This window comes from Hemicordylus capensis, chromosome 4 (genome assembly GCF_027244095.1).
Source record: "Hemicordylus capensis ecotype Gifberg chromosome 4, rHemCap1.1.pri, whole genome shotgun sequence".
Lineage (NCBI taxonomy): Eukaryota > Metazoa > Chordata > Lepidosauria > Squamata > Cordylidae > Hemicordylus > Hemicordylus capensis.
Genome location: NC_069660.1, coordinates 138,360,263 through 138,374,309, shown reverse-complemented (window position 1 = coordinate 138,374,309; position 14,047 = coordinate 138,360,263).

Here is a 14,047-nt window from a genome sequence, read left to right as displayed (position 1 = left end):
GCAGTATGAGATGATGCCTTTCAGCATCTTCCTATATTGCTGCTGCCCAATATAGGTGTTTCACATAGTCTGAGAAACATACCAGCGGCGATTTGAACCTGCAACCTCTGACTTGCTAGTCAAGTCATTTCCCTGCTGTACTTAAATATAAACATGTATGTGAACATGATCACTAATTTATTTTTCCCCTTCTTTAATATTTAGGTTGTCATGTTCTCCCTAGCTAGCTATGATTGTTTAAAGCTTACTTCATTAACAAGAGTGTCCTCGTAACACATACTTGAGGTCACTAAACATATATGGATTAGGCCCTTACCATATTCTTATATTTCTAATTAGGTTAGGGTGGTAAAGCAAGTAGTATTTTGGCTCTTTAAAATCCTCTTATTTATACAATTCAGTACAAAACTAAGCAGTCTTAAAACCACTGAGAGATTGTGGGGCCATAGTTTTAACATTGCCACAATGTGTGTATTAGCAATACTATAGAATTATATCTACAATAGCATCCTTCCATGTTTAATTAGTCCCAACGCTTCTTCAGGCTGCTTTGTCTTTCTGTCAATTTAATTCTACCTGGTTTGAGTTTAAGTCAATTTCTGTTTGTTTATTTTAAAAAGAAAGAAAATATACAGTTCGGATTCAATTAAATATATGGTCATATATTGTAATGAAAAGTATCAGTAAGAATAATAATGCTCATCTTCCAGTGAAGCACCAATCATATTGCCAGCCTTCTGATTTAAGTATATAATTAATTATACTGCACAGCATGGGGAACAAAACAGAACCCCGTGGTACCCCATAGGCCCATAGGCATCTCCCAGGACCAGTTTCTGGGTAGGGTATTGGAACTCTCCAAGTTCTCCCTGCTGGAGAAACAGCACCCCTAAGTGGTAATTACTGAACAGATCCTATAATACTAGGGCTGTTCCAGATATTCCCCAGCTTTACTTGTCAGGCTATAAACAACATTCCCATTGGGACAGAATTTCTTCCCAAAGAATTGTGTAAATATTGTGTAAATATTCATCTCCCACTCCCCCCCGTCCACCACTCCTGTCCTGTTTGGTATCAAATTTTATGTAGGACTGCTGCCTCTACACTATTTTTTCCTGGCTGCTGCAGCTTTCTGCTTTCCAGATTATTCACATGGATGAACCCGCCCCCCCCGCCCCCAATCTGGAACCGTACAGTGAATGGGAGGGTGATATAAGGCCATGTAGCAAATTCAGATTTGACTACGTGAATATGTCACAGAAGGCAAGCGAAAACAATTCAGAATGAAAGCAACTGAAGGCAATGTGAACGAAGAGGCAAAGGTCACTGCAAGAAGTAACAAAAATAATCAATGAGGGGAGGCATGTTCAACGCACCCAAAGATGTTAATTAAAAAAAAAGTTTCAGCTCTGCCTGAACTGCTTACATTTGCTACAGTCATTGTTGCATCACTTAAAAGGTTTTAAAATCTGATTTTAACAACATTCTTCACTATGCCCATTAGTATATACATTGTTCTGTGAGATATTTGACACACCAGTTTTATATTAAACAAACTGTTACTGTCCCTCAGCAACCCCCCAAAATGTCACAAGTCCCCACACATTGTCTGATACCCAGCTCTATCCATGCTGATGATACTGAGCTCTGCAGTCACAGCTGATACCAGGCAGTAGATGTCCCGAATGCCCAGCAACTATCATGTTCTTCTCTATATCCTACTTCCCTTGTTTCAGCCTGCATGACGCTATATACCACTAATACCGTATTTATGCACACACACATACAGAGAATAAAAATGAATTTGTCGAGTTGATTCTATAACTCCATAGATATGATTGATTCCTCCTAACTCCTGTTAGCGACGGAGAGTGCAGAACCAAGAAGGTGGATGTGCTTCTTAGATTTAATAATCCAAAATGAAAAGTGTGCAATCTTTTGTGTAGGCTCTCAGAAGATACTGTCAAAATGTACTGTGTTATTGTTACCAAATCTTCTGCAGTCTGATTTTGCTTTGCTCACTTGGTTCTTTGGTACGTGCAGCTAGACAGCTCCTAATGTTATCTGGATGCACAAAGCACTTTTTTGTGCAAGGACTGACTCACAGCAAAAATGCCAGTTAGAATATTTTCCTCAGGAACTCACTGGAGCTTGGCTTACAAAGTCTGAAAATGAAATCAAGCAAAATAGGTCAAACCCAGAACTATATGTCCTTACGTGTCCTCTTGTCCTCTTTTTGCAACACAGCACATAGTTTTGCCAAAACTTTAAAAACCACTTTTGGTTTGGTTAATTGCCTGGCCCCACTCTTCCCTTGTCTATATTCGGAAGACCCAGTTCACGTGCAACTTTTTCATTTTGTTCACTATGGCATTTGAATGATGGATTCATTCAGGCCCCTCTGAGACATGGGGAAGGTTTGTTTGTTTGTTTGTTTGTTTGTTTGAATCAAAACAACAAAAACAGAAGCTGTATTGGGTGCAGGAGACAGTTTAATAGAGAAAAAAGAAATTGCATTCCCAACACATTTCAAGACAAAGTACCTCTTTGTCAGTGGGATGAAATCACAGGAATAAGGAGCTGCAGGACTATTTCACAGGAGGATTCAGTTTTTGGGGGTAGGGGTGTTGTTTTGTTATTGGGGGTAGGGGTGTTGTTTTGGGGGGTGGGGTTGCTATTTTGTTGTTATTTGGGCTGGAAGTGGCCCAAAGCGTGTGCACGCCCATCATGTGCAAGCATGAGCATGACATGTGCATGCCCGGTGCATGCATGCATGTCAGGTACTTCTGGACAAAGAGGGCATGGGGCGGCAGGGAGGTGTGCTGCTGCCCCGAAGGAGCCTTGCATAATGGAGCACCGGTAGGGGGAAAGTGGAGGGAGGGGTAAGCACACCCTCTCCTGCCCTTAAAGTCCCCCCCACACACACACCTTTGAACCACCTCCACCCGGTTCCGTGCACATCCCTAGGGCTTTGGAGATGTCAGGGGCTGAGATGGGGGCATTATGCTCATAGCACTGAGCTATGGGCCTTTTATTTATTGCAGAGTCAGGTCTGACTAGGGATGTGCATGAATAGATTTTTTTTGTTTTGATTTGTACCCAAATCAAATCACCCCAATTTGTTTTGTGTTCAATTCTCCCCCCTGAATCACCCCAGAGTCTATCTGTACCTGAATTTTCTGGATCTGGATCTGAATCTGAATTTATTCAGGTCAAGAAAAGGGTCCCAGGCCAAAAGAGTGGGGTGGATGGTATTACCCATTGGGTGGAAGCTACCACCCAAATTTTAAAGAAATTGGGCCTAGATTTGGGTACAAAACAAATCACCCCAGATTCAGACCTGAAAATTTCAGTGATTTGGACCTCCATTTTGTGGCCAAAGTGGGTTGGGTGGTAGTGCCCAATGGGTGGAAGCTACTACCCAAATTTCAAAGAAATTGGGCAACGAGGTGATTTTTAAAGAATGTTTGAAGCTGGCAAGCCTTTAAGCTTTTCCCTATAGGGAATAATAGGGATTTCAGAAACCTTATAGCTGCATGTGAGGGGCACCAGGGTGGCCCAGAGCACGTGGTGGTGGGTGGTAGTGCCCAGTGGGTGCAAGGAAGCTACTACCCAGATTTCAAAGAAATTGGGCAAAGGGCTGATTTTTAAATGATTTTTGAAGTTTACACATATTTAAGCTTTTCCCCATAGAGAATAATGGGGATTTCAGCAGCCTTAGTTAGAACTCCCGGGGGAGTGTGGCACCAGGGTGGCCTAGGGCAGGTTGTGGTGGGTGATAGTGCCCAATAGGTGTAAGGATGCTACCACCCATCCAATGGATGCAAGGAAGCTACCATCCAGATTTCAGAGGAACTGGGCAAAGGGCTGATTTTTAAATGATTTTTGAAGTTTACACATCTTTAAGCTTTTCCCCATAGGGAATAATGGGGGTTTCAGCAGCCTTAGTTATAACTTAGTTATAACTCCCCAGGATGGCCCAGAGCGGGTTATGGTTTGTCATTGAATCCACTCTCATTTCCTACCGGAGAACCTACTCTCAGAACACCTCAGAAACTACAAAACCCAGTGCCCCATGGGCTTGTGGGTTTGGTGGTGGTTGGCACCCTATACACCACCACTCACTCTGGGCCACCCTGGTGTCCCCCAAGTGGAGTTATGAGGCTGTTGAAATCCCCATTATTCCCTATGGGGGGAAAGCTTAAAGACACGCAAACTTCAGAATTTCTTTAAAAATCACCCCTTTCACCAATTTCTTTGAAATCTGGGTGGTATCAGGCACCCATTAGGGCACTACCACCTGGCCCACTCTTCTGCCCCTGAAACCCCCTTTCTGCCCTGAATCTGCCCCAAAGACATGCCAACTTCAAAAATCCTTTAAAAATCACCACTTTGCCCAATTCCTTTGAAATCTGGATGGTAGCTTCCTTGCATCCATTGGGCACTACCACCCACCACAATACACTCAGGGACACCCTGGTGCCCCCCCTCCAGGGAGTTATAAATACCCATTATTCCATATAGGAAAAAGCTTAAAGACACATAAACTTCAAAAATCATTTAAAAATCACCCCTGCTAACTGAGCAAAGAGGCGCCTTTTAAAAAGTGGTGATTCTCTTTATTTAGCAGGGGGAAAGCAATTGGTCCTATCTAACTCCAGTTCAGCATTCCTCCAGTGGCTGTTGCTGGTGTCAACCTTTATGTTTCTTTTTAGATTGTGAGCCCTTTGGGGACAGTGTGCCAACTTACTTATTTATATCTATGTAAACCACTTTGTGAACTTCGGTTGAAGAATGGTATATAAATATTTGTTTTAGTAGTAGTTGTTGTAATCACCCTTATGCCCAATTTCTTTAAGATTTGGGTGGTAGCTTCCACCCTTTGGGCACTACCACCCAACCCACTTTGGCCACAAAATGGAGCTCCGAAACTCCAAATTTTTTGGGTCCGAATCTGGGGCAATTTGTTTTGTACCCAAATCTGGGCAACTGAGGACAGGAGTTATTTGTCTTGTCTACTAATCACCCAAATCGGCCAGATTTGGGTACAAATTGTTTTGTACCCAAATCAGTTTGCACGTCCCTTGGTCTGACTATTGTAAAATGTTCTGCAAACCTTTGAGCAACCAGGGTGCTCAGAACAAAAAGAAAAAGAAGGAAAAGTGGATTGGTTCTTTCACATCTAGATTATTATTCAACTTTTATTAAGAATCTCCTGATTTGCTGTGCCTCACAGAGAGCCAGTTTCAGAGGTAGGGCAGATGGGGCACTGGCCCAAACCCAGAAATTTTCAAGGGCCCACTGCTCTTTTGCCCTGACCCATATTCATTTGCCTTTTTGCAGTCCCAGCCAACCTGCCTGAGCTCCAGCTGCAAAGGAAAAGGAAGCTGAAGTGTGTGTGTGTACGAGTGTGTGTGTGTGTTAGTATGCTCTTCAATTTCCAGCACAGCCTGAAACTGTGCCTGTGCACCACTTATCATAGATGCCACCCAAACTCACCCAGCAGAAGCAGCACAGCACATGGTAGCAGGACAAGCATCCACAATGCACCCAATAGCAGGACTAGCATCCATGATGCACCCAAGGCTGTTCCCTCTCGAACAGAGTTGCCCGGTCTTCCTCTGCTTGTGCAGGCACTCATTCGGCAGAACTACCCGCATTAGCCTCCCTGAGCCTGCCTGTCACATCAGCTCCAGAGGGGAGCAATTGATCCACCTCCTGCTGACGTCTCCCTTGCTCCCTGCTTCCTGGCAGCTGACCAAGGACCTCTCTGCTATACAAGAGCTCTCTAGCAGTCCCTACAGCTCAACTGTGCACTGCAAGGATATTCTTCCTGGCTGGCATAGACTTGTGGTAACTAATCTTATGCATCTTCTCCTTGCACCTGAAGTAAATGGTCATCTGATTAATCTGCCTTGGCTTCTCGGAATACCTGAATTTTTAGTCATATGGAACATTTAGATTTTTTAGTAGAGATGATTTTAGGTGCCAAGGAGCAAACCTCTCTCTGGTTTCTACAGCCCACACAGAATCTTGCTCCCTCCTCTCCGCATCCTACCAAGCACTGTTGCAAGCAGCTTTAAAGATTGCTCTTTCTGAAACTTTGAAACAGAAATGGATTTCACCCAGTGGCATAGATAAGGCAGAGGGGGCCTCTGTTCAGCGCCCCCACCATGATGCACTCCCTGATGGTGTGTGGTGCCCTTGGGGGTGACACAGACTTCCCCTGCTCATCAGTGGCAGCACCATCACTGCCACTCCTGCCTTCCACCATCACTTGTCATCCGACTCAGAGGCGGGCACTCGTGGTGGGTGGCAGCAGCGATGGTGAGCGGCAGGAGCTGCAGCAGTAAGTGGCCCCACCCCTTAATGGCTCGTGTTCTTTGAATGTGAATGAACATCAATAGCTCCACCTCTGAATTCACTAGCCGATGGTCTGGTAATAGTCATTAGGTTGTTTGTTTATTACATTCATAAAGTGCTGAACCAGACATATCAGTGAAAAAGAAGTCCCCCAATGACTGCTGAATAAATGGACTAGCTAGAGTTTGGGGGTATGCAAGAGTTTTTGTTTTGGTTTAGGTTTTTTGCATTTTCTTACTCCATTTTCCTTATTAAGCACTTTATTTGTTTAGTTATTTACTCATTAAAATCATATTCATTTAGTTTCTCATTCATTTTTATTTCATCCATTTAGTTATTTGATTTGTTTTCATTAAGGTGCGTGGGCAGGATTAGCCTTGTAGCCAAATAGCAACACTGGATTTGCTTTCTTTTTAAACCCTTTTTAGCCTACTTTCCTTAAAGAAAGTAAGCTTATGAGATCATCCAGTTCTATGTGTCAATGTCCGTGTATGTTTGTCCCACCCCATCAATTTTGCAATGCCTGTACCAATTTGGACCAAATTTGGTACAATTGTAGTGACACTGCAATTGGGACACCTCAATGGCATAGTTTGCAATAATGTCATCCACCCCAGTTCAAGATGGCAAATGCATGAACATTTGAGGGGAAGTGGGCAAACTAATGAAGATAGTAATCATCAGTTAAGATTATAGTGAAAGGAAAATAGTTCTGGCTCTTACCAGAACATCTTGTTTATACTTTTTATTAGACATCAACAGAACTCCTTTCCCAGTAGTCACCAGTTTGTTTTCCCCACAGTTCCACAGGTGTATTTTTGTTATGGGGCACTGTGGGAGATGGTAGCCCACATGGCAACTATCGTTTTTTACCTTTCAGTGCCTCAGAACTTCAGGATGTCCAGGGAACAATGCTACTGCCAAGTGTAAAAACAATTTTTTAAAAGTCTGCCACTGCTGCTTTTTAATATATCCTCAATTTCACATGCTAGCAAAATAATGCTCAGGATCATCTAACGCAAATTATAGCCCTATGTGGAAAGGGAAATGCTGGAAGTTCAAGCTGGTTTCAGAAAAGGCCGAGGAAGAAGAGGCATCATTGCTGAATAATGAAAAAGTGGATAATGAAAAAGTCAAAGAAAACCAGAAAGAAGCCAATATGGGTTTTATTGACTACAGAAAAGCCTTTGATTGTGTTCACCATGTCAAGTAGTGGAATATCATTAGGAAAATGGGCATCCCAGAACATCTCATTGTTCGCATGAGAAACCTATACACAGGACAGGAAGCCACAGTGCAGACGGAACATGGTGAAACAGACTGGTTCCAGATCGGCAAAGTAGTAAGACAAGGCTGTATACTTTCTCCTTTATTCAATTTATATGCTGAACATATACTGAGAGAAACTGGATTGGAAGAAGATGAGCATGGTTTTAAAGTTGGAGGAAGAAACATCAATAACCTGCACTATGCTGATTATGCGTAGTTGATGAGCTGAGAATGTGGATGATCTGCAAGCTCTAGTAATGAAAGTCAAGGAGCACAGTGAAAAAATGGGACTCCATCTAAATGTAAAGAGGACTAAACTAATGACAACGGGTACAGCGACCAGCCTCAGAATTGGCAGAGAAGACATTGAAGTGGTGGATAGCTTCTGCCTTTTAGGATCAACTGTCAACACTAAAGGATCCAGCAGTCAAGAAATACACCACAGACTAGCACTTAGCAGGGTTTCAATGAAGGCCTTGGAAAGGATATTTAGATGCCATGACGTGTCTACACCTACAAAGATTAGAATCATTTGTTCCATGGTTTTTCCTATGACACTCTATGGATGCGAAAGCTGGACTTTGAAGAAGAAAGATAGAAAAAGCGTTGACGCTTTTGAACTTTGGTGCTGGAGAAGACTTTTGAGGATACCAAGGGAAAAAAACAAATGGATCATAAAACAAATCAATCCAGAATTTTCACTCAAGGAACAAATCACCAGGCTCAAACTATCACACTTTGGACACATTATGTGAAGACCCAGCTCCCTTAAGGAGTCCATAATGCTTGGGAAAGTGGAAAGAAAGAGAAGAAGAGGACGACCGGCAGCAAGGTGGATGGACTCGATTACAACAGCAATGAATGCACCACTGAGAGACCTTAAAGGCCAAGTTGAAGACAGATCATCCTGGAGATAATCTATCTATGTAGTCGCTAAGAGTCCACACCGACTTGATGGCACTTAATCAGTCAATCAGTCAATCACTGCTGCTGCTCTACAAGGTAAGCTCCTCCTATTAACAAAAAATCAAATGGAGATCTGTATTAAACAAATGGCACGTGTGATTAATTTCATTTTGATTTCCATTCATTACTGTAGGCATTAGTTAGAATAAATAATATGTCAAGCAGGCCCAATTCAGTTCATGTTTTCATTCATTCTGAAAAGGATACTCTGTCCTGATAAATATATTTATTAATTAATTTTAGAATTTTGTTCATGCCAAAGGAGTGGGGTGGGCTGGTAGATAGTGCCTAATGGGTGGAGGCTACCACCCGTCTCCAATTTCAGAGTGATTGGGCAGAGGGGTGAATTTTGGTGAATTCTGAGGTTTGTCTTCATAAGGTGAAGTGTGCTAAATTGATTACTTCCTCATATTCATAGTAATTGAGAGTGTGAAAAAGTGAAAGTGGGGTAATGAGAGTTATCTAATTGAAAAAAATCTCATTTGCTATGATAGAATGAGAATTCACACCTCAGAAGTTTTTTCTGAGGTGTGAATTCTCATTCTATCATAGCAAATGAGATTTTTTTCAATTAGACAACTCTCATGACCCCACTTCCACTTTTTCACACTTACTATGAATATGAGGAAGTAATCAATTTAGCACACTTCACCTTATGAAGACAAACCTCAGAATTCACCAAAATTCACCCCTCTGCCCAATCACTCTGAAATTGGGGACAGGTGGTAGCCTCCACCCATTAGGCACTATCTACCAGCCCACCCCACTCCTTTGGGGCAGATCCACTTTCTGCCCCCAATCTGCCCCAAAGACACCAAAACTTCAAATATTCCCAAAAAACCAGGCCTCTGCCCAATCCCCCTGAAATTGGGGTGGTAGCCTCCACGCATTAGGCACTACCACCCCACCCCACTCTTTTGGGGCAGATCCACTTTCTGCCCCCAAACTGCCCCAAAGTCACTAAAACTTCAAAAATTCTCAAAAAATCAGCCCTTTGTCCAATCCCCCTGAAATTGGGGTGGTAGCCTCCACCCATTAGGCCCTACCACGCCACCCCACTATTCTGCCCCAGTACCCACTTTCTGCCCCAATCTGCCCCAATCTGCCCCAAAGACATGAAAACTTCAGAAATTCCCCAAAAATCAGCCCTTTGCCCAATCCCCCTGAAATTGGGGGGGGGTAGCCTGCACCCATTAGGCACTACCATGCCACCCCACTCTTTTTGCCCACATCCCATGCTATGCCCCCGAACTGCCCCAAAGTCACTAAAACTTCAAAAAATCCCCCCAAACCAACCATGAACCGAATCACCCGAATTTTTCATGCCTGAAATTCAGGTGATTCGGCTCGGGCCCAAAAAATATTGGGGGACATCGGGGGTGATTTGGTTCAGCCCCGAATCACCCGAAATTGCTCGTTTTGGGCACAGATCGTTCTGTGCCTGAAATTTTTTGCACATCCCTAAAATCTCCCTAGTCCACTCCAACCCTTAGGCAATTCAGTCTTCCTGAATCTCCAATACCATAGACTGAGGTACATGGCCCAGAAGGTAGCTTCATGGCTGATCCACAGCAACAATTGATTAGAAAAGTATTCTCACTTTGCTACAACTCCTCTGAATGAGAAGTGTGGTGGTAGGCTTTTTGTTCTACCTGATCAGTTTGATGGTAACACACACACACACACACACACACTCAGAACTACCACTTTGGAAGGCTATTATTATTTCTTGTTTACACAGTCAGACAGGTATTATTGACTGGTTTGTTTTATCCAGACATTGAGTCCTTCACAAGGACCTGGGATGCCAGAATTTTATTGTCAATTGTTATAGATATCGTCGCAGAATATAGGCTGTTCCCAGTAAAGCTGCTTTTTGTAATTGGCTGATGGTGATTTCTGTGGCCCCTATGGTGTTGAGGTGCTCTTCAAGGTCTTTTGGAACTGCACCTAGGGCGCCAATTACCACTGGGATTATTTTGGTCTTTTTCTGCCACAGCCTTTCAATTTCAATTTGTAGATCTTTGTATCTGGTGATTTTTTTCTATTTCTTTTTCTTCTAATCTGCTATTATTATTATTATTATTATTATTATTATTATTATTAACATTTTATATCCTGCTCTTCCTCCAAGGAGCCCAGAGTGGTGTACTATATACTTAAGTTTCTCCTCACAACAATCCTGTGAAGTAGGTTAGGCTAAGAGAGAAGTGACTGGCCCAGAGTCACCCAGCAACTATTGTGGCTGAATGGGGATTTGAACTCGGGTCTGCCTGGTCCTAGTTGAGCACTCTAACCACTACACTACGCTGACTATGTAGACAGGAAACATATACCCACCCCCCCTGCAGTTGCCAGCTTTAGGGAAAGGATCCTTCTGCCCCCAACTTCTGTCTTCTTTCTTTTTTTTACTAGTAGACTCGGAGACTCCAGCTAGGTACCCTTTAATTAGTTTACTTTGTGTAGGGAGGTACAGAGCTATGAGCTAGATTTTAGCTCTGCATAGGAACAAAACTTGATCCATGTTTGCTCTACCTTGGCAAGCATAGTGGAGATCCTTATTCATGAATAGGGTTCTCTGACTATGCTAAAGGTTGTCTGCATTATCCAAAATTTCCCTACTGCCTTCCTCCACTAATCACAAGCATAGCAGTCAAACTGGGAGATTTACCCTCTTGTGTTCATCTCATCTCTAGTGTTAGGGTTCCCCTTTCCCTCAAACTGGTGCTCAATCGCTGCAGGTTTAAGTCAGCTGTCCTGCCTAGACTACAGCTACAGTACACAATCATGTTTTGCCTATCCCCTAATTTTCTAAGCATTTTGCTCCCCCAATTCACTGTTTTTCAAGTCATTTAACCCCTCCACCTGTCTCAGAGACCATCCCCAAGTAGCCTTACAAAGCTAGCAATTAGTTCCAAGAATACTACCTAGGAGTCGCACCTAGCAGAGCTCTACGGTCTCCCCATTTATTGCAATTGCCATATTGAAATGTGTTGTTTTATTGCTTTGACAATCTTGCAAGCGAGTTTCTAGTTTACCCGATTCCCCATGTAGATGATATATCTTGCTAGTTCCCTAATTAGACTGTGTATCTTGATTGGTGTTTAATAAACGTTGAATAATTTGCATTAGAAGCTTGTCGTTCCCATTTGTATTGCTCATGTCTACTAGCTCTAGCCTCCAAGATCCTTTATTAAGGATCTTCATCCTTGGTGACGAGTGTCTGGCCCATGTGACATAACACCACTGTTCATTCCTATGGCCTAAGAGCCCTCTTAAAAAGAAACATTTGATTCACCTGTAAAATCTGTTAGAAGGTTGTTTCTCAGAGAAACTGGGAAGGTTTTAGAGGGGTCCTTAACAAACTGCTCTTCATAGGCTGCCTCCTATTTGGGTAGGCCCCAAAAGAGTTGCTCCTCTGTCATCATATGAAGACTATTGGGACAGAAGTGGTCTTGGGAATCAGCAATAAGCTATTCTGAGGACTCAGGGCCCTTGGCAGTTACCCAACAAGGGCTGTGCATGGCCAGAATCAGAATCGACCTAATCCCAGTAATGATTGGAATATTCCAGCATATTTGACCTACACTGCCATGACCTGGATTGCATCAAGTCAATAGAAGTGTTGGCTCAATGTATTAGGACTGGGGATGGGGGCTTCGTTTAGTGAAGATCCCATTTCTTTGAATAAATCAAATGATGCCTGCAGCAGCATCATTTAAAATGTCAGCATCATTTAAAATTTACCTGGAGCTCTACTGGCCAAAAAAAAAAAAAGGCTGTGTCTTAAAGTTACAGGGCACAGCCATTTCTACCAGTAATGCACCAGGAAAAGGATGCAATGTCATGATATCATTCCTTTTTGGTGCGTTATAGACCAGAGAATGAAAGGCAGCAAATTTAAACACTGACACCATGGGCAGCTGATTACTTCAAAGAAGTTGGATCTTCACTAAAAGTCAGCCCCCCTCCATACAATTTGATACAATACTGATATGATGCAGTATTGTATCAAATAATTTAGCAATATCAGAATAAGTTTTCATTGGCATAGTTTCCAGTGAAAAATCTTCCAATAGGGCTTGCATCATCTTGGACCGGATTATTGGGGCAACTCGAAACACAGCCCTTATCCCTGATATCTGCCCTGACTAGATGTCAGATACCGGGGACAAACCACAGGATAATGCCACATCACCTTATGCTCTGCTTGGGAGGCACCTGGCTGGTCAGTATTGGAAATGGCTCCATTTCTGTTCTCTTCTATTTGTTTTTCATCATAGACCATAACAACGTTCAAGATACAACATGCGGCAAGCAAATGAAACATAAGACAAATATTAAAATGGCAGAAATCACAAACACCAGAAATCCAATTTACAAGCACATGAGCATAATGAAAACTTTTATTGCATTTTGCTGCTGCTGCCATAGCTGAACTGGCAACAATCTGTGTAATCCCTTTATTACTATTGGCAAGTAGGTAATTACCTTTTGTGCGTTAAACCAATGAGTTCAGCCAACAGTAACTAAGAAAGAAACCTTCATCTAGCATCTTCAGAGATGGGATAATGGAACATATAATGAGGAATGTCCTCTATTATATTTCCTCCACAAATACAACAGTGGAGGTTAAGCGGAATTTACAATATCACCCGTCTAAAACAGCTGATGAGATCAGTTGTATCCTAAATAAAATAAAAGCTTTCCCCTAAGGAAATGTGGACAGATCTAATAAATAAAATCCAATCCCCTGATTAAATTTAAATAATGCAGTACGGGGGGGGGGGGGGAATCTTGGAATTTATGGCAAATTGCATTGACAGAATTCAGAGTAATGCTGTGCTTATGCAGTGAACAAGTTGCACCAGTGCAAGAAAGTGGCTTCGCTGTGCAAAGTTGTGGGGATGTTTGAAGTTGCACTGTTGCGCTCTTGTGGGGGGCGGGGGAATCCCAGGAAACCTTAAGGAAGAGGTTTCACAGCAGAAGGTGTATCACTTTGTTGCGTAAACATGAAGAAGTTGTGTTAGCACAACGCTAGTCAGAAACACAAGCTCCTAACTTAGCGCATCTGGCTAGTGCAACACATTTGCACAAGCAAAGCATTAATCTGGATGTCGGCCACTGAATGCAATTATGGTATATGCTGGTCTTAAATTTGTGGGCAGGGCTGACCCCACTAGGAGGGCCTAGGCAGTTGCCTGGGGTGCCAAGTCTTGGGGGGCACTGCCTGCACACCCACCTGACACCCGAGTAAATGAGTTAGTTAATTTTTGGTGGTGTGTGGGTGGGTGCCATGCTGCCCCATGCTGCAGTATAGTGGTGGCCAGCAGCTAACAAAGTTTTGGGATGCCCTGTGCCACCTTCACCCACCCTCCATCTGTGGCGAAGCTTGTGTGCTCTTCTGCCTCCTCTCTGTACCAGTTCTGTCTTTGTGCAACAAGAGCTC